The sequence below is a fragment of the Bombina bombina genome, chromosome 4, assembly GCF_027579735.1.
Source record: "Bombina bombina isolate aBomBom1 chromosome 4, aBomBom1.pri, whole genome shotgun sequence".
NCBI classification, from domain to species: Eukaryota; Metazoa; Chordata; class Amphibia; order Anura; family Bombinatoridae; genus Bombina; species Bombina bombina.
Genome location: NC_069502.1, coordinates 829,505,669 through 829,526,746, shown reverse-complemented (window position 1 = coordinate 829,526,746; position 21,078 = coordinate 829,505,669). Strand labels below are relative to the sequence as shown.

At 40.2% G+C, this 21,078-nt stretch overlaps 1 protein-coding gene across 1 annotated transcript in view; it reads left to right on the top strand.

Annotated features, from left to right (window-relative positions):
* LOC128657161 (zinc finger protein OZF-like) overlaps positions 1-21,078 on the top strand; it is a 54,442-nt gene that overhangs the window by 30,669 nt on the left and 2,695 nt on the right. The gene's annotated exons all lie outside the window — the stretch shown is intronic.

Sequence of the window (21,078 nt, the reverse complement as noted above, 5' to 3'; positions counted from 1 at the left end):
TGACAAAGCAGGCTGGATCTTAAAGCCTCCAGCTGGCTGTCACCAACAGCAGATTATTGTTGTTCCCTCTAGGCTGTGGGTTCAGCTCTCTCCAGTCTGATCACGTGACCTCTACCTCTGGATAGCTGATCTTTCACAGAGTAAATCCTTGCTCTTTCAGTTTATCTGTGCTGTGTAAAGTCACCTGCAAAGCTGCATCGTGCAAACCACTCAGTGTGTGAGCAGAGGAAACGCGTAGGGAGGAGGTACCTACAGGAAACGTCAGGACTGTGCTGAACAGTGGAAAGTTTGTTACACTTGGCTGCGGAGAGGAGTGAGAAACCAGGTGCTGCAGGTCGGCGTCTCTGGGATTCCCTCGAGGAGTACAGCAGGCTATATCATCAGGCCAGTGGGCAAAGTGCTTCTTTCACACTGTTATCTTGTAAGTGTGTTTTTTTCATTGTAAGAATAAACGATACTGTGAATCGCGGATGCGCTGTGTTTCTCTTTTCCTTTCTTGTACAGCTTGCCGCCTCGGGACTTACACAGCTGGAACCCTGTGAACTATCAGCTGCTCCGGATAAGATTCTAACATTACCATCACATTCAGCGGTTCTTTGAGTCAGTGTTTCATTACCTAGACTTTCAGCCACTTACAGGACTGGGACTAAGCTTATCAATTTTTATACACTTTGACCTTTTTTCATACATTTTGTTGTATGATTTTGCCATTTGCATTTGTATTTATTAGGTGGACTACTAGTATTATTCGTTTCATTGTTAATTAATTTTTTATGTATTAATTTTTGTATATATATATATATATATATATATATATATATATATATATATATATATATATATATATATATATATATATAAAAACCCATCAGTTGTACAGTGTTACCCTCCAATGGTCATCTGCCCGGGTGCCAACATGCAGTCAATATTCCAAAAGAAATGGTCGCACTCTCAGGTCTTTTAGTGAAAAATCGTGGTAAATTTTAATGAAACGTTTTCGGGGTATTCTTCCCCATCATCAGCATAAACATACAGTGCATCAAACAAACTTAAATAGAAGCCTATTGCTCGTTAAACATAAATCAAAAATACCTGTGTGTGAAGATTTCTCAGTGTGGTGGCGCCAAACAGTGTGTGTGTGGACCGCATGTTTGCGTTCCACTATGTGAACCGGAAGTGTTAAGTGCAGTATTGTATCCGGTATCCTCATTTCTATACAAAGCTTATAATGTTATAATATCGATACAAACTTACTGTGTTAATAAATTACGTTACTAAAGTATGTAATAGTGTTTCAAACTCTGTGCCTTTATTGACAGTGTAACTTATTCTACGTATTGTTACAGTTGCGTGAATTTATTAAGCCGGTGCCTCCTGCACTGCTCATAGGCTCATATATATGTATGTGCATTGTTCCCTATTATCTAAATTACATCTCCCTTACTGTAGTGCTACTATTGTTCGTTATGATGATCTCTGTGACAGGTTCTATAGAGTTCGCTGTCATCTTCTAGTTGTCATAGGAACCATTTGTTCTGCCGGTTCTACTTGGGCGGATGGATCTATTGGTTTACCTAGTTCAGATTTACCACTATTCTATGGCCAGTATGCATTACCTTCATGTCTCACTATTAACATGATTTTTTGGACTTCATTCATTTACATATCACTTGTACTTGTCCTGGAATGTGCTTGTTAGAGGGGCTAAAAGTATTCTCTGGCACTTATTGTATGTAGTATATGTATATCATCTTAAGTATCGTATATGTTTTCCTAGGCTGTCTTTATAGATTATGTAATTGATGCCCTCCTATGGACCTAGATACCAGTAAAGGAAAATAAAATCATCTAACCATTTAGCATGGGTAAAAATACAAAATTATTAGTAAAACATAAGAAATATATAGAAACTAAAAATAAGAAATAGCAACCTAACTGCTGTTGCTACATTACACACTTAGCTCTAGTAATGTATAATTGGTATTGATTTTGTTCTAAATTATATCTATCTCTCTTGTGCCTGTATACACATTACATATATTATATACATCTTAGCTCTCTTAGTATGTATTAGAGAAAGCTATTGTTGCCCTGTTAGTCCATATAGTTACTCCGTGTCAAATTTCTATATAGTGATGTCCATCCTTAATTGAATCTTTGAGTTCATCATAGTTGGACAGTCCTAGTGCAGTGTCCCTATTTTTTGGTGTTGGCACAAACTGACCCTTGGACGTATGGGATGTCATCCTCAATTGGATGGTTGATGTCATCTCTGTCATGGTTATATATCCATGGTTCCTAGACCTGTGTCTTTTCTGATGTTCCTGTCGGTTATTCTCTGCACGCTAAGATTGTCACCTTAGATTGGTGCAGATGGATCATCTCTGTGTGGTTGCCATGGATTTAAAGGAAGCTCCGTATTTTAAGTCTGCATGAGAACTTGTTGGCAATTGGCATTAATATACCGAGTGATGTTGCATTGGAGGAATCATTACCATGACTCCCCCAACGCCAGGTAGTGCACCCTGCGCTGAATGGTCTACCCCCCAAGAGGCCTGACCCTCAGTGCATTGTCACATATTACTCAAGGTGTAATTGCCATGCCCCAGTATGTGTCTCGGCTTAAATGAGCGCTTTAAAATCCGGAGGTGAGTTTAACCCTCCTGGGGCTACCGTGCCCAAACTATATATCCATTCAGCTTCTCTTCTAAGCAGGGCCTTATTTCTGTCACCACCCCTATCAAGGGGGGGGATATGATCAATCAGGATATATCTGATAGTGGACACCTGGTGTCTCATGTCGGCACAGTGTCTGACAACAACACTTATAGCAAGTTACCAGGTGACCCTACGGTCAAATACAAGAAAGAACTGGATGGTATCCTTAAACTAGGATTTGAACAAGGATACCTAACGAAACAACTCTTTGAATACTGCACTACAACACATCCAATAATCCCAATACTATACACCACCCCAAAGATACACAAAACCCTACAGCACCCACCAGGGCGACCCATAGTCTCCGCAGTACAATCACTTACACAGCCAGTGGCACAAGTAATAGATATTTTCCTCCAACCCATTGTCAAGACTGTCAGATCATTCATTTCAGACACTAATGACCTCATTAGGAAGATGAGGGATGTGCGTGTGGAGACTGGAGACATCCTGGTCACCCTGGATGTCAACAGTCTCTACACTATCATCCCTCATGACACAGGACTCATGGCTACCAAACAACACCTCATAGACAGTACACTATATGAGGGACCCCCCATTGACTATTTTTTGACACTAATGGAATACTGCCTCACTAGGAACTACTTTCGCTTTGAGACATCTTTTTATTTGCAACTTACAGGCACTGCGATGGGGTCCAACATGGCCCCATCGTATGCCAATATATATATATGTCTCAATTTGAAAACCAATTCCTATGGAGCACTGACACATCGCAGGTTGTTTACTACGCAAGATACATCGATGATGTGTTCATGGTGTGGCGTGGCGGACAACAGGCGCTGTCAGAGTGGTTTATGAAATGGAATAATACCCCTACACCAGTGAGATTCAAGATCACGCACCACCATAAAGAGATACAATTCCTAGACCTCACTATTTACATAGATGGTAATTCCTTAGGCACCACACTCTACAGCAAGCCTACTGATAAAAATTCCATTTTAAGTGCAACAAGCTGTCACCCCCCAGCCCTATTAAAAGGGATAGTCAAATCACAGATGACTAGAGTAATGCGGAATAATTCAAACAGAGCCACAGGGGTCTCACAGCTACAGCTCATGCGAGACAAATTCTTACAGCGGGGATACAAGCAACAGATACTTGACAGTACCCTAAAACAAGTCCTTCCACACTCTCAGGACAGCCTGATACATAAGGGGAATCTGACAGAGAAGCTGAACAAATTGATAATGGCAACAACGTTTTCACCTAACACCACACAAGCTGGTAACATACTAAGAGAACACTGGCCAATAGTGCAGTCTGACCCTAAATTGACCTTCACGCACAACCTGACACCAATGGTAGCATACCGGAGGGGAACTAACCTTAAGGACAGCTTGGTACGCACAGACCCTAAATCAAGTTACATGGATACTGCCCATACTAACATCAAAGGTTCATACAGGTGCCTAGGGTGCACAACATGTAATGGTCTCATAACAACTAAAAACTTTCACCATCCTCACACGAATAAAGTATTCAAGATCAAGCACTCAATATCCTGCACTACAACATTTGTAGTTTACCTATTATTCTGTCCATGTGCCCGGTTCTACGTGGGCAAGACGAGCGGAACACTCCGCGATAGGATGGCTAACCACAGACGGGCAATACGGCTGGCATTAGAACAAGGAGGATCGGACCAACCGGTGGCCAGACACTGTGCCGACATGAGACACCAGGTGTCCACTATCAGATATATCCTGATTGATCATATCCCCCCCCCTTGATAGGGGTGGTGACAGAAATAAGGCCCTGCTTAGAAGAGAAGCTGAATGGATATATAGATTGGGCACGGTAGCCCCAGGAGGGTTAAACTCACCTCCGGATTTTAAAGCGCTCATTTAAGCCGAGACACATACTGGGGCATGGCAATTACACCTTGAGTAATATGTGACAATGCACTGAGGGTCAGGCCTCTTGGGGGGTAGACCATTCAGCGCAGGGTGCACTACCTGGCGTTGGGGGAGTCATGGTAATGATTCCTCCAATGCAACATCACTCGGTATATTAATGCCAATTGCCAACAAGTTCTCATGCAGACTTAAAATACGGAGCTTCCTTTAAATCCATGGCAACCACACAGAGATGATCCATCTGCACCAATCTAAGGTGACAATCTTAGCGTGCAGAGAATAACCGACAGGAACATCAGAAAAGACACAGGTCTAGGAACCATGGATATATAACCATGACAGAGATGACATCAACCATCCAATTGAGGATGACATCCCATACGTCCAAGGGTCAGTTTGTGCCAACACCAAAAAATAGGGACACTGCACTAGGACTGTCCAACTATGATGAACTCAAAGATTCAATTAAGGATGGACATCACTATATAGAAATTTGACACGGAGTAACTATATGGACTAACAGGGCAACAATAGCTTTCTCTAATACATACTAAGAGAGCTAAGATGTATATAATATATGTAATGTGTATACAGGCACAAGAGAGATAGATATAATTTAGAACAAAATCAATACCAATTATACATTACTAGAGCTAAGTGTGTAATGTAGCAACAGCAGTTAGGTTGCTATTTCTTATTTTTAGTTTCTATATATTTCTTATGTTTTACTAATAATTTTGTATTTTTACCCATGCTAAATGGTTAGATGATTTTATTTTCCTTTACTGGTATCTAGGTCCATAGGAGGGCATCAATTACATAATCTATAAAGACAGCCTAGGAAAACATATACGATACTTAAGATGATATACATATACTACATACAATAAGTGCCAGAGAATACTTTTAGCCCCTCTAACAAGCACATTCCAGGACAAGTACAAGTGATATGTAAATGAATGAAGTCCAAAAAATCATGTTAATAGTGAGACATGAAGGTAATGCATACTGGCCATAGAATAGTGGTAAATCTGAACTAGGTAAACCAATAGATCCATCCGCCCAAGTAGAACCGGCAGAACAAATGGTTCCTATGACAACTAGAAGATGACAGCGAACTCTATAGAACCTGTCACAGAGATCATCATAACGAACAATAGTAGCACTACAGTAAGGGAGATGTAATTTAGATAATAGGGAACAATGCACATACATATATATGAGCCTATGAGCAGTGCAGGAGGCACCGGCTTAATAAATTCACGCAACTGTAACAATACGTAGAATAAGTTACACTGTCAATAAAGGCACAGAGTTTGAAACACTATTACATACTTTAGTAACGTAATTTATTAACACAGTAAGTTTGTATCGATATTATAACATTATAAGCTTTGTATAGAAATGAGGATACCGGATACAATACTGCACTTAACACTTCCGGTTCACATAGTGGAACGCAAACATGCGGTCCACACACACACTGTTTGGCGCCACCACACTGAGAAATCTTCACACACAGGTATTTTTGATTTATGTTTAACGAGCAATAGGCTTCTATTTAAGTTTGTTTGATGCACTGTATGTTTATGCTGATGATGGGGAAGAATACCCCGAAAACGTTTCATTAAAATTTACCACGATTTTTCACTAAAAGACCTGAGAGTGCGACCATTTCTTTTGGAATATTGACTGCATGTTGGCACCCGGGCAGATGACCATTGGAGGGTAACACTGTACAACTGATGGGTTTTGATATTCTTATACAAGTGTACCCCCTCAGCCTGATTTTTTCACTCAGTGAACTATAGTTTTGGATTTGGTATTGAATTTCTCCAGTGCTCACACTACAATATATTGGGATCCACGCTGAACATTTCTACAACTTACAGCAAGCGCAGTTATGGAACCAGTTCCCCTTACGTCTTTGACCCTTCCTCCCATTGGGACAACTACCATGGAACAAGATCCGGATGTAGGAGCACAAGCCCGTGGGGCCCAGATCGGTACAGTCACATACACCCCAGATGATGCGGCAAGAATCCTGTTCGCCCCTATCAGCAGAGCGACGGCTGGTGAGACCCCTGTTAATATATACCATAACTTATTGAAACTCAAAAAGCGGGAAACAGACCTAACACTACACGGTAGTTATCTCTCAGAATATCACAGGTTAAACCATATCCCTAGGGGTTTCAGGGTAAAAAATATCCCTACAATAGGTCGTGACAATCCTGAATTTAGAAAGAAGTGGTGCCACATATTAAATAAGTGCTCCCTAGATCTTATCTTACTAGTAATAGAGGAGGTCACTACAATACTTAACAAGGTCAAAAATGAGATAGCAGCATTTGAACAAATACATAATGAAACACTTGCAGCAGATCAGCAGGAAAACTGGCTCACCAAATTACAGCAACAAGTTGATAAATATAAAACTGAATTAGCAGTATTTAAAAACAGGAAACTTGAATCTGTGAAAGCAGACTACACTAATGGTAGAGTCTACAAGTGGCTAACCAGTACATCAGAGGGTAGACCTAGGAGACCTTTTCGACCTAGGAGAGTACAATTTACAACAGTTGACACCAGTGGTGCTGATTCATCAGAAACAGACACTAGCATCACAAGACACACACCCACATCACCAAATACATACCAGACGCAACCCCCATACCATCCCCCATATATACATAGGGGACAATCCACCCCAGATCATCATTTTTTAGGGGTTACCACGAGGTCACGCAGAGGAGGGGGAGGCACTCTAGACCACACATTAGGAGGGCAAGGGGACAGACACAGACCCACACGCCGCAACAGACGGAGGATATAGTGATCAATCTTAGTAGGCATGCTCTTACAGCAGCAGAGAGCTCCATGCTCAATAAAGGTCTATCGTTTATACCAAGTCATAAAACTAATGAAATGGACCTTAAATTGGACTTGTATAAATTGAATCGCACAATGAAAATTAAAGAATATTTTCAGAACGCCCCAATAACACCAGAACTTACTAATCCTATCCATAAGTGCAAAAAACCCAGTACATTTGAGCCAACAAACAGTAGTGCTAGCACCAAGACATTTATGAGGCTAGTAGCACAAGATATGGAAACACATAATAAGTCCAACAAATGGAGACACAACCTCACAAACACTGAAAGAGCAGCTATTAAAACCTTACAAAATGACCATGCTCTGGTCATTCGCCCTGCGGACAAAGGTGGGGCAATAGTCCTGATGGACTATGAGGATTACAAAGAAGACATACTTAAGCAATTGACTGACAACAACACTTATAGCAAGTTACCAGGTGACCCTACGGTCAAATACAAGAAAGAACTGGATGGTATCCTTAAACTAGGATTTGAACAAGGATACCTAACGAAACAACTCTTTGAATACTGCACTACAACACATCCAAGAATCCCAATACTATACACCACCCCAAAGATACACAAAACCCTACAGCACCCACCAGGGCGACCCATAGTCTCCGCAGTACAATCACTTACACAGCCAGTGGCACAAGTAATAGATATTTTCCTCCAACCCATTGTCAAGACTGTCAGATCATTCATTTCAGACACTAATGACCTCATTAGGAAGATGAGGGATGTGCGTGTGGAGACTGGAGACATCCTGGTCACCCTGGATGTCAACAGTCTCTACACTATCATCCCTCATGACACAGGACTCATGGCTACCAAACAACACCTCATAGACAGTACACTATATGAGGGACCCCCCATTGACTATTTTTTGACACTAATGGAATACTGCCTCACTAGGAACTACTTTCGCTTTGAGACATCTTTTTATTTGCAACTTACAGGCACTGCGATGGGGTCCAACATGGCCCCATCGTATGCCAATATATATATGTCTCAATTTGAAAACCAATTCCTATGGAGCACTGACACATCGCAGGTTGTTTACTACGCAAGATACATCGATGATGTGTTCATGGTGTGGCGTGGCGGACAACAGGCGCTGTCAGAGTGGTTTATGAAATGGAATAATACCCCTACACCAGTGAGATTCAAGATCACGCACCACCATAAAGAGATACAATTCCTAGACCTCACTATTTACATAGATGGTAATTCCTTAGGCACCACACTCTACAGCAAGCCTACTGATAAAAATTCCATTTTAAGTGCAACAAGCTGTCACCCCCAGCCCTATTAAAAGGGATAGTCAAATCACAGATGACTAGAGTAATGCGGAATAATTCAAACAGAGCCACAGGGGTCTCACAGCTACAGCTCATGCGAGACAAATTCTTACAGCGGGGATACAAGCAACAGATACTTGACAGTACCCTAAAACAAGTCCTTCCACACTCTCAGGACAGCCGGATACATAAGGGGAATCTGACAGAGAAGCTGAACAAATTGATAATGGCAACAACGTTTTCACCTAACACCACACAAGCTGGTAACATACTAAGAGAACACTGGCCAATAGTGCAGTCTGACCCTAAATTGACCTTCACGCACAACCTGACACCAATGGTAGCATACCGGAGGGGAACTAACCTTAAGGACAGCTTGGTACGCACAGACCCTAAATCAAGTTACATGGATACTGCCCATACTAACATCAAAGGTTCATACAGGTGCCTAGGGTGCACAACATGTAATGGTCTCATAACAACTAAAAACTTTCACCATCCTCACACGAATAAAGTATTCAAGATCAAGCACTCAATATCCTGCACTACAACATTTGTAGTTTACCTATTATTCTGTCCATGTGCCCGGTTCTACGTGGGCAAGACGAGCGGAACACTCCGCGATAGGATGGCTAACCACAGACGGGCAATACGGCTGGCATTAGAACAAGGAGGATCGGACCAACCGGTGGCCAGACACTGTGCCGACATGAGACACCAGGTGTCCACTATCAGATATATCCTGATTGATCATATCCCCCCCCTTGATAGGGGTGGTGACAGAAATAAGGCCCTGCTTAGAAGAGAAGCTGAATGGATATATAGATTGGGCACGGTAGCCCCAGGAGGGTTAAACTTACCTCCGGATTTTAAAGCGCTCATTTAAGCCGAGACACATACTGGGGCATGGCAATTACACCTTGAGTAATATGTGACAATGCACTGAGGGTCAGGCCTCTTGGGGGGTAGACCATTCAGCGCAGGGTGCACTACCTGGCGTTGGGGGAGTCATGGTAATGATTCCTCCAATGCAACATCACTCGGTATATTAATGCCAATTGCCAACAAGTTCTCATGCAGACTTAAAATACGGAGCTTCCTTTAAATCCATGGCAACCACACAGAGATGATCCATCTGCACCAATCTAAGGTGACAATCTTAGCGTGCAGAGAATAACCGACAGGAACATCAGAAAAGACACAGGTCTAGGAACCATGGATATATAACCATGACAGAGATGACATCAACCATCCAATTGAGGATGACATCCCATACGTCCAAGGGTCAGTTTGTGCCAACACCAAAAAATAGGGACACTGCACTAGGACTGTCCAACTATGATGAACTCAAAGATTCAATTAAGGATGGACATCACTATATAGAAATTTGACACGGAGTAACTATATGGACTAACAGGGCAACAATAGCTTTCTCTAATACATACTAAGAGAGCTAAGATGTATATAATATATGTAATGTGTATACAGGCACAAGAGAGATAGATATAATTTAGAACAAAATCAATACCAATTATACATTACTAGAGCTAAGTGTGTAATGTAGCAACAGCAGTTAGGTTGCTATTTCTTATTTTTAGTTTCTATATATTTCTTATGTTTTACTAATAATTTTGTATTTTTACCCATGCTAAATGGTTAGATGATTTTATTTTCCTTTACTGGTATCTAGGTCCATAGGAGGGCATCAATTACATAATCTATAAAGACAGCCTAGGAAAACATATACGATACTTAAGATGATATACATATACTACATACAATAAGTGCCAGAGAATACTTTTAGCCCCTCTAACAAGCACATTCCAGGACAAGTACAAGTGATATGTAAATGAATGAAGTCCAAAAAATCATGTTAATAGTGAGACATGAAGGTAATGCATACTGGCCATAGAATAGTGGTAAATCTGAACTAGGTAAACCAATAGATCCATCCGCCCAAGTAGAACCGGCAGAACAAATGGTTCCTATGACAACTAGAAGATGACAGCGAACTCTATAGAACCTGTCACAGAGATCATCATAACGAACAATAGTAGCACTACAGTAAGGGAGATGTAATTTAGATAATAGGGAACAATGCACATACATATATATGAGCCTATGAGCAGTGCAGGAGGCACCGGCTTAATAAATTCACGCAACTGTAACAATACGTAGAATAAGTTACACTGTCAATAAAGGCACAGAGTTTGAAACACTATTACATACTTTAGTAACGTAATTTATTAACACAGTAAGTTTGTATCGATATTATAACATTATAAGCTTTGTATAGAAATGAGGATACCGGATACAATACTGCACTTAACACTTCCGGTTCACATAGTGGAACGCAAACATGCGGTCCACACACACACTGTTTGGCGCCACCACACTGAGAAATCTTCACACACAGGTATTTTTGATTTATGTTTAACGAGCAATAGGCTTCTATTTAAGTTTGTTTGATGCACTGTATGTTTATGCTGATGATGGGGAAGAATACCCCGAAAACGTTTCATTAAAATTTACCACGATTTTTCACTAAAAGACCTGAGAGTGCGACCATTTCTTTTGGAATATATATATATATATATATATATATATATATATATATATATATATATATATATATTATATATAATTTTTGTTCATCCCCTGATATGGTGGTTCAACTGACATTGGTGTAGTATATTGGAAGTGTTGCTGCAGCGCGGGTCTTCTTGATTCATATTCCGCTGTTTATTGTTTTTCCTATTTTAAGTCCTCATGTAGCCACAATTTGGGCTGCCTCGTTGTTTTGTAAAAAATTCTTAGCCGTACAATACCCCATATAGAAAAAGACACTCATAGATAGACAGATATTTAACATTTACATACATTTTAATGCATCAAATGGACATACATTTTATTTTAAAATTAGATTCTTAAAAAAAAAGATTAAAAGTAATAACTGTCTGAAACCTCATACCTTGCTTCATTATGGTGCACGCAAGCAATAGTTATAAAATCTAGTTTTCTGACTGAAGTAATTTTATTACATTATAATACTTTTGATAACATACAGCTAGTTTTGAGCGCTATAGGGAAAATAACGAACTCAACAAAAGTTGCGTTATTTAATTCTGGAACAGGGTCAGGGTTTTATTCCAATCTGTTTGTTGTTCCCAAAAAGGAGAGAACCTTCAGACCAATTTTAGACCTCAAAAGTCTAAACAGTTTTCTCAGAGTTCCGTCATTCAAGATGAAAACTATTCGTTCCATTCTTCCTTTAATCCAGGAGGGTCAGTTTATGACAACAGTGGATTTAAAGGATGCGTACCTTCATGTCCCTATTCACAGGGATCATCACACGTTTCTAAGGTTTGCCTTCCAGGACAAACACTTCCAGTTCGTGGCGCTTCCTTTCGGCCTGGCCACTGCTCCCAGAATTTTCACAAAGGTTCTGGGGTCTCTGTTGGCGGTACTTCGGTCAAGGGGCATTGGAGTGGCGCCTTATCTGGGAACTCCATCCGGAAGTGTTTTCCCATCTGATTCTCAAGTGGGGTCAGCCGGAATTGGATCTTATGGCATCCTGACAGAACGCCAATCTCCCGAGATACGGGTCGAGGTCCAGGGACCCCCAGGCAGAGCCGATAGATGCTCTGGTGGTCCCTTGGACCTTCAGTCTAGCATACCTATTTCCTCCGTTTGCTCTTCTTCCTCGGGTTATTGCTCGAATCAAAGAGGAGAGGGCGTCTGTGATCCTCATAGCGCCGGCCTGTCTGCGCAGGATTTGGTATGCGGATTTGGTGAAGATGGCATCTCTGCCACCCTGGAGACTTCCGTTGAGGAAGGACCTTCTAATACAGGGACCCTTCCTTCACCCAAATCTAGTTTCTCTGAAGCTGACTGCTTGGAGATTAAACGCCTAATTTTATCCAAGCGGGGGTTTTCTGATTCGGTCATAGAGAACATGATTCAGGCACGTAAACCTGTTACTAGAAGGATTTACCATAAGATTTGGTGTAAATATCTCTATTGGTTTGAATCCAAGGGTTACTCATGGAGTAAAGTTAGGATTCCTAGAATTTTGTCTTTTCTTCAAGAAGGTTTGGAGAAAGGTTTATCGATGAGTTCCCTAAAGGGTCAGATCTCGGCCTTATCTATTTTGTTACACAAACGTCTGGCGGATGTCCCAGATGTTTAATCCTTTTGTCAGGCCTTAGTTAGGGTCAGGTCTGTGTTTAAACCAGTTACTCCTCTATGGAGTCTTAATCTTGTTCTCAAAGTTTTTCAAGGGGCTCCATTTGAGCCTATGCATTCCTTAAATATATATATATTTTAATAACTTTATTTATAGCAAATAAGAACAAGAGATCCAATACATACATGACAAATAGCAAAGAAGAGTAGAATGACAAAAGACCTTTGTTGATTCCACAAAATCCATTATAATAATAGATATGAGTACAGCGAATAATAACAGAATCACTAGTTTGTCATGCAGAGGCAAGGAATCAAATGTTCCCTAATGTTGTTTATACATTAAATAAGAACAAAAGAAACAAAACCAAACAATAAATATATAACACTTACCCGGAGCGCCTCCAGCTAACCCCCGCAGACCAGTGCTCAGGAAAAAAGAAGAGCAATAAAAAGACAATCCAAAATACGTTTATGGTTGCTTGGGGGCCTAGTTGGGCCTAGCCATCAGATAAACACCATTTACCTCTGAGGTTCTCATTTAGAACATAAAGACTTTCTAAATGGGAAAATAACTCTATATCTAACACTAGCCGGTAAAAATAATAGATAAGCCTCCCATTTGTGAAGAAATCTCTTAATCCGTTTTTCTGGGTCTCACTTTGTGTCTGCCTGTTCAATCAGCATCTGGGTGTGTATCTTACTAATTAATTGTCGGAAGGGAAGAGATCTTTCACTAGCCCATCCCGTCAGAATGACTTGTCTAGGGAGCATAAGGACTGTGATTATGAAAATGTCAAACTTATATTCTCTGTCCTTAGGGATCAAGAAAATCACATGCTGTGCTGTGAGTGTTACCTGTTCTTTTGTCACCCTTGTCAGCCAGTAAGCAGTTCTGTGCCAGAATCCTTTCAATTTGGGACAATCCCATAGCAAATGAGTCCAGTCGGAAAGTGGGTATCTACACTTGTTACAAATGTTCTTCGCCCCCGGCACCCATTTTGAACGCAGACTAGGAGTAATGTAAGCTTGATGTATGAATTTCATATATGACTCCCTCAGCTGTGCAGAGACTGTACTTGTATGTGCCTTTCTAAAACTGGCTTTGAGGAGATCAGGGTCTATCTGTAGCTCTCTGTGATTTGACCACTTTAGTAAAATCCCCTGTACAGTAGATTCCTCAAAATGTCTAAGGAAAAGATCATATATGTAGGAGATTTTGTAAGATCCTTGCTTGGCTAATGCGCATACCTTTTCAATGTTAGAGGGTTCGTTAGTTAACAGCTTATCTGAAATCAACTGGTATAGGTAATGTCTATACCAAACCTGTGTGAGTTAGGGAGACCATACACATTTTGCAATTCCTGAAAAGATGTATTTGCTAAAGTTAGTGGGTTGAAGAGTTGGTGAAGCTTAGTGAGATGTTCTCGTTGCCATACAGCAAACACCTCTGTCGTGTATCCCGGAAGGAAGTGTAAGTTGCCTTGAATCTGTAAATATTTGCTCACTGAGTTCTGCACCCCCATAGTTTACAAATCTTGGACCATGCCCTCAGGGGATCCCTAAATAATATATGGGATTGTATACACGGGGGAAGAGAGTTGAAGTCTGCATGAGGCAGAAATGCCAAATGTATTGGTTTAATGAGGCTAGTCTCTAGGTTAGGGATGGTAAAGTGATTGTTGCCCACAAGCCAATCCAATGTGATCTTAGACAGGGCAGCCCAGTTGTTTAACATTATATTTGGGAGGCGAAGCCCACCCCTACACAATGGCATTGACAAATACGATCTGCTTATCCTATGTTTTTTACCCTGCCATATGAACTGTCCAAGAGAGGCCTGGAGTGAGTCAGTGTCTTGTCGAGTGAGGAGGAGGGGTAACATCTGTAGAGGGTAGAGTAGCTTAGGCAGAGCAACCATTTTAAAAAGGTGAACCCTGCCAGAGAGGGAGAGGGGAAGCCTCGCCCACCTCAGGAGCATTTGTTTGATGTTAGCAATAATGTCACTAAAATTGAGGTGGTACAACTTAGAAGGGTTGACATGTATCCATATCCCTAGATATTTGAAAAGGCCCTCCGTAAACCTTGAGACCTGTGTCTGTCAATTTAGTTTTGTGGGAGTTCTGCAACCAGGTAACTTCGGACTTATCGATATTGATCTTATAGCCCGAAAAGGTCCCAAAATTGTTAATAATATCTAGGAGTGGTTGTAGATTGTTGAGGGGGTTACCCACAAAGCATTCCTTAGATATTAAGTTGTTATCTTGGAAGGTTTTATTTCTTGTTGCTATTTCCTATGCTCGTAGAGTATCAGAGCTCTCGGCGTTACAGTACAAGTCTCCTTACCTTATTTTCCATTCAGATAAGGTAGTTTTACGTACTAAGTTAGGATTTCTTCCTAAGGTTGTTTCTAACAGGAACATTAATCATTAGATTGTTGTTCCTTCTTTGTGTCCTAATCCTTCTTCTCAGAAGGAACGTCTTCTACACAATTTGGACGTGGGCCGTGCTTTAAAGTTTTACTTGCAGGCGACTAAGGACTTTCGTCAGTCGTCTTCTTTGTTTGTCATTTTTTCAGGAAAACGTAAGGGACAGAAAGCTACAGCAACTTCTCTTTCTCTTTGGCTAAAGAGTATCATACGTTTTGCTTATGAGACAGCAGCCTCCTGAGAGAGTTATGGCTCATTCCACGAGGGCTGTTGCTTCCTCATGGGCATTCAAAAATAAAGCTTCTGTGGAACAGATTTGCAAGGCTGCAACTTGGTCCTCTCTGCACACTTTTTCAAAATTCTATAAATTTGACACTTTTGCCTCAGTTGAGGCCGCTTTTGGGAGAAAGGTTCTTCAAGCCTTCCGTTTAGGTTCCCTGTCTTGTCCCTTCCATATCATCTGTGTACTCTAGCTTTGGTATTGGATCCTATTAGTAATTAAGATGATCTGTGGACTCATCGTGTCTTAAAAAAGAAAAGAAAATTCATGCTTACCTGATAAATTTATTTCTTTTTTGACACAATGAGTCCATGGCCCGCCCTGTTCTTGTAAGACAGGTTTTTTTATTTTTATAAACGTCAGACACCTCTGCACCTAGGCTTTTCCTTTCTTTCCTTAACTTCGGTCGAATGACTGGAGTGGGAGGGAAGGGAGGAGCTATTTAACAGCTCTGCTGTGGTGCACTTTGCCGCCCCCTGCTGACCAGGAGGTGAATATCCCATTAGTAATTAAGATGATCCGTGGACTCATCGTGTCAAAAAAGAAATAAATTTATCAGGTAAGCATACGTTTTTGATGCAATTAAATTTTCTTTTTAGCAGCTCTAATTCCTGTTGGCTGATTCAAAATTTTAAGCCATTAGGAATGCAAGGGACGCCATCTTGAATTGTGTACCTTGCATTAAAGATTCAGTGTACGGCGGTGACCATATGAAGAGGATGCTCCACGCCGGATGTCTTTAGGATGGACCCGCTCTGCGCCACCGGGATCAAGATAGAAGATGCCGTCTGGATGAAGATTGAAGAGGCCGTCTGGATGAAGATTGAAGAGGCTGCCTGGATGAAGACTTCTCTCCGCTTGGATGAGGACTTTGCCGCCGGGGTGAAGATTGAAGAGGCCGCCTGGATGAAGACTTCTCGCCACCTGGATGAGGACTTCGCCGCTGGGATGAAGATTGTTCAAGCGGGACTTCAAAAACTGTAAGTGGATCGTCGGGGGTTAATGTTAGGCTTTTTAATTTTTTTTTGGGATTTTTTTTTTTTTTTTTTTTTTTTTAGTTTTAGGGTTTGGGCAGTAAAAGAGCTAAATGCCCTTTTAGGGCAATGTCCATACAAATGCCCTTTTCAGGGCAATGGATAGCTTAGCTTTTTTAGATTTAGGTTTTTTATTTTGGGGGGATGGTTGGGTGGTGGCTTTTACTGTTGGGGGTCTTTGTATTTTTTTTTTTTTACAGGTAAAAGAGCTAATATCTTTGGGGCAATGCCCCACAAAAGGCCCTTTTAAGGGTCATTGGTAGTTTATTGTAGGCTAGGGTTTTTTTATTTTGGGTGGGCTTTTTTATTTTGATAGGGCTATTAGATTAGGTGTAATTCTTTTTTTATTTTGGATAATTTTGTTTTTTATTTGCCGTAATTTAGTGTTTGTTATTTTTTGTAACTTAGTAGTATTTTTTTGTAATTAGATACTTTGTAATTTTTAGAGTAGTGTTAGGATTTTTTTAATGGTAGTTTAGTTTTTTTTTTTAATTGGTAGTTAGTTTAATATTAATTTAATAGTTATATTAGTTTAATTGTTAGTTTAAACTTTAGTTTTTTTTAATTTGACAGGTAAGTTTTCATTTAAAAACTACTGCTGTAATACCTACCTATCCAGCTCCAGAGGGCGCTAAGATATATTATGGCACAGAAACGTTATTATTATAACATATATAACAATAGTATGTATACAGATGTATATATAATTTATATTAATAGGAAAAGGTTTCAGTCAAAACTGAAAAGGTGTGTACATATATAGCACTCAACAACCGTTGGGGCTAAATTATAATAAATCGTAATAGCCAGAACTGATTGAAAATTTATGTAAAATTTAACCTTTATTTCTATAAATTTAAAAAAAACACAATAACACAAAAAATCCTAAATATTAAAAACACAGTCACCGTATGACGGGTATGTCGGTAAACAGCACAGGTGTGGTGGCTGCCCCTAATGAGTTGGAGCGCCGATCACACTATTATCACAAGAACAAATAGGGACGATCTAAATGATAACTTGGAGGTGGTCTAGTCACCTGTGTAATGTGACAATATTGAGTAATACAGTCAAAAAATGACTACAGTATTCACCTCTACTGTATAAGACCAGCGCTATAGGGGAATATGAAAAGTGGGAATGATATATCCTATCCCAAATTCTAGTTTGCCAGTGATGGGGTGCTACAAACTGCTATTTGTAACTGGCCCTTTAAATGGAAGATTGCCCTGCTTCCCTGGATTGGGGAGAAGCCTATTTGCCAGCCTCCTTCCTCATGACTATGGCCCCTGGAAGATTGTGCCCCTGAGAACGTATTAACTTTTATTGGGTGTGTATCGCCCTTTAAGAAACGTCTGAGGACATATTGTGACTTTGGTGAACAATGCCCCTTTAAGACTATGCCCCCAGACCTGTAAAATAACTTGTCCCTGGCTTCTCCCACTTGGTTCAGTAAATAGGGCTTACTGAACCAAGTACCACACAGGCAGAGTGTTCCACAGAAAGGGAGCACTGTTACAAAAGCATTAGTTTTCATTGTGTGCCATTAAGAGTTAATTTTGTTCAGCTTCAAGAACCTATTCTAAATACAAGTTTGCTGGGATCAGCTCTAATTAAGTTTAGTGATAAACATTCCCATTGTCTAATCAGACTGCTAGTGATAAGGTGGACTGCATTGTTTTATTGTGTGTAACTAGGTTATCTGCTGAAGTAATGTTGTGGCCTGTCAAAGGGCGTTGTCTCTATCTAAATGTATCAAATGTGTGATTGGGGATTTTATGCCTCCCCCTGAGAGTGTCTTTTTTTTTTTGCATGTAACCTCAATAAAAAGCAGGCTGTGTGTTCCAGCACATCAGACCTTTTCTGACCCTCTAACTTGCAGCTTTGACTCATGTTTGTAGGGGACAGCTATAATCACTACAGGGATTGCTATGCTCTTCATACTCCCTTAGCTACTGAGCTCTTGTAAGAGCTCTTGTTCCTGATCCTGCTTCGCTGTACAGAAGGAAGAGGTTCACCTACTGGAGCCTGGTCGTAGGTCCAGGGCGCAGAGCAGATTGCGAGATACCAGCCCAGCAGCGGTGGTTCGTAGAGTCTGCATTACGTATGGTGGCTACGCAGTAGTTATAGTGTCTACGGTGCTGATGATCCTTTGGTGAGCGCTAGGAGCATCCTTTTCTACGGTCCAACTTCCAGCCAGCCTGGAGGCAACCGTAACATGGGGTATTATTCTAGGTTAGATATATTTAAACAGCTACGATTTAACATAATAGTGGTTCAACAAAGAAAGATTGTGTAGGTGATCCAAGTGTGTCACTATCCAAGTATGGACCTGAACACAATTAGTAACTTATATAGGTGTTTTAATTGGTTTGGGCATTAGACTCAGTATTGTCAAAGAAGATTAATGCTTCACATATAAATTAATGAAATATTTGTTTTTGCCCAGTATAGACCGTAGGTACACCATCCATTAACTAATGAAGGTTTATTATAAAACCTATCCTATTATTGGATTAACTATTCACTGGTTCAATATCCAATCCTATAAATAAATAACATTGACCAACCTTATCTGATGTGACCTAGGTGGAACTATTGACTATCTATATAGTTCATGTTCGGCATAGATATTTCAGTATTATAATAAACCTTCATTAGTTAATGGATGGTGTACCTACGGTCTATACTGTGCAAAAACAAATATTTCATTAATATATATGTGAAGCATTAATCTTCTTTGACAGTACTGAGTCTAATGCCCAAACCAATTAAAACACCTATATAAGTTACTAATTGTGTCCAGGTCCATACTTGGATAGTGACACACTTGGATCACCTACACAATCTTTCTTTGTTGAACCACTATTATGTTAAATCGTAGCTGTTTAAATCTATCTAACCTAGAATAATACCCCATCACTGGCAAACTAGAATTTGGGATAGGATATATCATTCCCACTTTTCATATTCCCCTATAGCGCTGGTGTTATACAGTAGAGGTGAATACTGTAGTAATTTTTTGACTGTATTACTCAATGTTGTCACATTACACAGGTCACTAGACCACCTCCAAGTTATCATTTAGATCGTCCCTATTTGTTCTTGTGATAATAGTGTGATCGGCGCTCCAACTCATTAGGGGCAGCCACCACACCTGTGCTGTTTACCGACATGCCCGTCATACGGTGACTGTGTTTTTAATATTTAGGATTTTTTGTGTTATTGTGTTTTTTTTTAAATTTATAGAAATAAAGGTTAAATTTTACATATTGAAATCAGACATGATATTTTCAATCAGTTCTGGCTAGTACGATTTATTATAATTTAGCCCCAACGGTTGTTGAGTGCTATATATGTACACACCTTTTCAGTTTTGACTGAAACCTTTTCCTACGTATTAGTCTTGTCAGGTGTACAGCACCCGCCCAATTGGATATTTATTTGAATATTTTCAGCCTCTGTGAGTGGCGTATTAATACTCAAATTTAAAAAGGGCAACAACCGTAGTAGTGCCATGGTTTGTTCTTTTTTGTTTTGTCTAATTTATATTAGTGCCTTAACTGAGTCCTTTAATGTCAATAGAATCGGATGTAAGATGACGTCCAAAAAGATTGTTCACTATGATTAAAGTGCAGGTATGCAGAGTGCGGGCAGCGCCTCTCATAGGCAACAAAGAAATCCAAAAATCTGTGAGAAAAATCACAAAGAGGGCGCCTCCTTGTGCAATATGGCAATGGTGCTGACAACTGACAATTATTGTATTAAAATAATACTCACAAGGGTTTGGCTGTGTGCTAAATGATGCAGCCTGGGGACTCGCAGTGGTCCAGCAACACTGATCCGGCCATCGGATAAACAGGAATACACAGGAACTCCAGGTGGTGGGAGAAGCAATAGATGCTCAGGCTTCCAATTGATACAACAAATATTTATTAAAATCTTATAAAAACAATGGGTATAGTGTGCACCCAATAAAGTTAAAAAAACAACAATAGTGGAAATAGTGGTAACAGATTGCAACGCGTTTCTCAGCTTGTCTAGCTGCTTACTCAGGCATCTGTTAACAATAAGGAAGCTCTAGATTTAAAACCTGATACAGAGCCCATATGCTCCTCCCTGTACCTGATAAACAGGTGTGACAAATCAACAATCTACCTAATTAATATGTGTCATATGATACCCTGAACAAAGAATAGTACATGTTGTTATTTTCAAACAACCTGTAATCCTTTTAAAAAACATTCCAAAAAGTCCTAAACAGTTAAACACCACCAGTGAATGCCTATAGTGCAACCACATACCTCATAGGAGTTCCCGTTCCTAGGCAAACCTCAATGTTTCACTGATATGTAAGTAAATATAT